The sequence below is a fragment of the Monopterus albus genome, unplaced genomic scaffold, assembly GCF_001952655.1.
Source record: "Monopterus albus unplaced genomic scaffold, M_albus_1.0 scaffold6.1, whole genome shotgun sequence".
Classification (NCBI taxonomy): Eukaryota; Metazoa; Chordata; class Actinopteri; order Synbranchiformes; family Synbranchidae; genus Monopterus; species Monopterus albus.
The window spans coordinates 935,031-938,484 of NW_018127886.1; the positions used below are offsets into that span (position 1 = coordinate 935,031).

The following is a 3,454-nucleotide window of genomic DNA, read 5'->3' on the forward strand; positions in this document are numbered from 1 at the left end:
TTTCAAGAAAACAGAGAGAGCCTAAAGACAAACAGATTAAAGCAAATAAGGCAAACAAAGTGGAACTGGAGATGGATTTCTGTTTGACAGAGAGAGAGCAAGAGAAAGAGAGTGGGTGCATGGGTGATGGGAAAAGTGGTGACAGAAAAGAAGTAGAAGCAAAAATACACTGTAGTAGTAAATAGTGGAAACAAAGTACTGTGGAGTACTGTGCAAAGGTCTTTGGCCACCATTAATTTTTCTGTTTTAGCAAGGTGGTAATGATTATCTGGTCCCATGGTGTAATGGTTAGCACTCTGGACTTGGAATCCAGTGATCCGACTTCAAATCTCGGTGGGACCTCATCTGTTGGGGGTTCAGTGCGGTTGTCTCCCAACTGCAGGGTTGGAGGTTTGAATTACAGTGTCTGTAGTCCACATGTTGAACTGTCATTGGGCAAGACACTAAACCCTCAAGCTACCCCAAATGGTAAAAACCATTGTTGTACTGTAAATTGGCGCTGCCTCGGTTCTGTACCAAATTCTTTTTGTGTAACATGCTTGGCTAAATTGAAAGGTGGTTATTATTATAATTTATATTTATATAACCAAACCACACATAGCCAAAATGTATATACAAAATATTAAAAAACACCAAATGTTGCTTCTTCAGTCCAGTATTCTTCAAGTCAGTATTTACTTGAATTCTTTTGGGCAGATTATCTTGAAATCTTGAAACCATGACAGACCTGCCACTATATTTCACTGAAGGCTGCACCACCCAATCTTCCACCTCTTTCTAACCCTTCTTCTCACATACTGTCGATGATTGGACCTGAAAATTTCAAACCTCAGCTCATCAATCCATAAAACCTTTTTCCACTGATCTTCCCTCCAGTCTTTGGAGCTTTTGCATATCTCAGTTTTTTATCCCTGTCCCCCTTCTGAAATAATGCATTCTTGGCTGCTGTCCTTCCACAAAGGCCGTTCCTGATCAAGCTTCTTCAAACTGTGGAAGATCAGCTTGGCATCCAGATGAAGCTGCCAGATGCTGAGCCAGGTCCTTGCTAAATTTTCTCCGGTCTGTCAAAGAAGAAACTCTGAGAAACTTCTCATCAGATTTTGACAGTTTTCTTGATCTCCCGCTCTTATTTTTGCCCTTGACGACTCCAGATTATTGTCGATTATCCAGATTCTTTATATTTCTTGTACATCTTGTATAACAAATCTTGAGTATCCAGTTTATTTGTTGATTTTTTTGACATATTTTGTTTTTTAATACTGTGTACATTTTTTTTGATTTTGTATTTGTATTTCTATTCTCAATCCATCCATCCATCCATCCATCCATCCATCCAGTTTCTGCTGCTTATCTGGGGTTGAATCTGCGGTGGCAACAATGTGTTAAAGCTCCTTTGGCAGGTATCCAAGGTGTTCCCAGGCCAGATGAGATATATGATCTCTCCAGCGTGTTCTGGGTCTACCCCGGGGTCTCCTACCAGTTGGACGTGCCCGGAAGGCGCCCTGGAGTTGTCCTGATAAGATGCCTGAACCACCTCAACTGGCTTCTTTTAATGTGAAGGACCTGTGGACCCATCACCTGCAGAGAAAGGAATCTGGGTCAGGTGCAGTGCAAGTCGAGTGGCAGGCTAGGTCGGGTGCTTGGGCATGTTGATCCCTGGCTGCATGGGCTAGCTCTAGGAGCATGGAATGTCACCTCTCTATCTGATAAATAAATATATATAGTCATCATTACATTGCTAAAACAACAAATCTAATGGTAACCTAAGACTTTGCACGGTATTGTATATATCCAGAGACAAACATCAGAGTCAATTTTGAAATAGACACTGACATAAGCAAAGACCAGAGCTAATGTAACCCAGAGATTCATTTCTGAATGATGTTTTGACCAAAGAGCACAGCTTTCAAACCGAACGACTTCCTCCCTCCCCTCATGTCGGTGTACAAGAGGATTCCAGCTCTGATTATGCTTGTCAACATGTTTGTGAAGAATATGTTTGTAAAACACACTTATGGTTGTGTTATATCTTGAATTAGTTCATGTCTTTGTAAGGAAGGGAGAATCAAATTTAAAAGCTTTCTGGTGATCTGAAAAATCTCTGGTTGTTTTCTCAAGAAATGCACAATAATTCATTCATTATACCTTATAAGATTATAAGACCATCTCCCAAAATTACTTTCATAAAATTAACTATGCATTATTATGATTTAAAAAGATCAGTCTATACAGAAGCTCTAACCACCAGCAATAGGCAAGTACTCAATGTGGCTGAGCAACACAGACTCTAATAGGTGGTAATTGCAATGTTCCCCCTTTACTTTTTAATGATGTCAAGGTTATTACAAGACAGCCATCCAGCCCTGGGGTTTTAAGTTGCATTTGTGTGTCTTCTTGTTCAGATGAGTGTGACCGGGGGTAGTGACATCTGCTGAATAAAACATCATCCACATTTTGATACACGGACTACAGTCTATGTAGGTTTCAACTGCAGTAGCCTGCCAAAATTCATCAACCACATTTGTAATAGACTGCTGATTAGTGTTCCTTGATGTTTCTTGGAACATGGGGTGCATGCCCTAATCACAGACACACATACACACAGACACACACAAAAAGTCATACAACCACTTTGACACATGCTAAATAAAACATTGGACCCTAGTAAACCAATCCTGCTGCACATATGCTGTGCACAGCATGTGCAGCAGGATGCATTGTACTGCTCTGTGACATTCTGTGGGCTTGAGTTTCAATTTGGAAACCAAAACACAGGTTGGGGCTGAATGGGGGAGTTACTGTTTTCCCAGCTAATCTAAAACACATTGATTTTTGTCACCACTGATTTTTCTGCCAGCAATATTATTGTTTATCCAAAAAAAAAAACCCCAGTCTGACTCAAGAGCACACTGACATTAAGAAAATCATGACTTTTGATATGCGGCAATGAGTTACACAAGAACTTGGAGCACAGACTCAAACACACCCTATCCCATCTGGAGGACTATGGCTTGAAGTTAGGCAGGGAAGTGGGGGGTGTTGGTTCTAAAGGCAAAACTGACTGTAAACGTGGTCCATAATAACAAATTATGAAATTAGTTTTGGAAAGTGAAGTGTGTCTTGTTACTTGTAACAGAATAAATTATCTGTTTATAAGGGGTGTTTATACAGCACCATGAAACTACAGAGAGACAGATCTGTTTGCCCTTATTGCTAGTCATGCTTTTATTAACCCTTCTTCGGTCCAATTATATTTAATATGTAATAAATAAGCAGGGTGTCATCCTCTTAACATACACTTTTAGGCATGACCGGAGGTGATATAGTATACTGCAATGTTAATGACAGAGGAGATGTAGTAAAGCGCAGACGTTTGCTTGCTTATCATTACCAAGCTGTGTTAAAGAGTACTAAAGAAAAGCCTGATTTAGCAAAACTAACATGACTGCATTAA

At 40.0% G+C, this 3,454-nt stretch overlaps 1 non-coding gene across 1 annotated transcript; it reads left to right on the top strand.

Moving 5' to 3' along the window:
* Window positions 1-270: 270 nt before the first annotated feature.
* trnap-ugg (transfer RNA proline (anticodon UGG)) lies at window positions 271-342 on the top strand. The gene has a single exon. It is a non-coding gene; the product is annotated as a tRNA-Pro (tRNA).
* The last annotated feature ends 3,112 nt before the right edge of the window (window positions 343-3,454 follow it).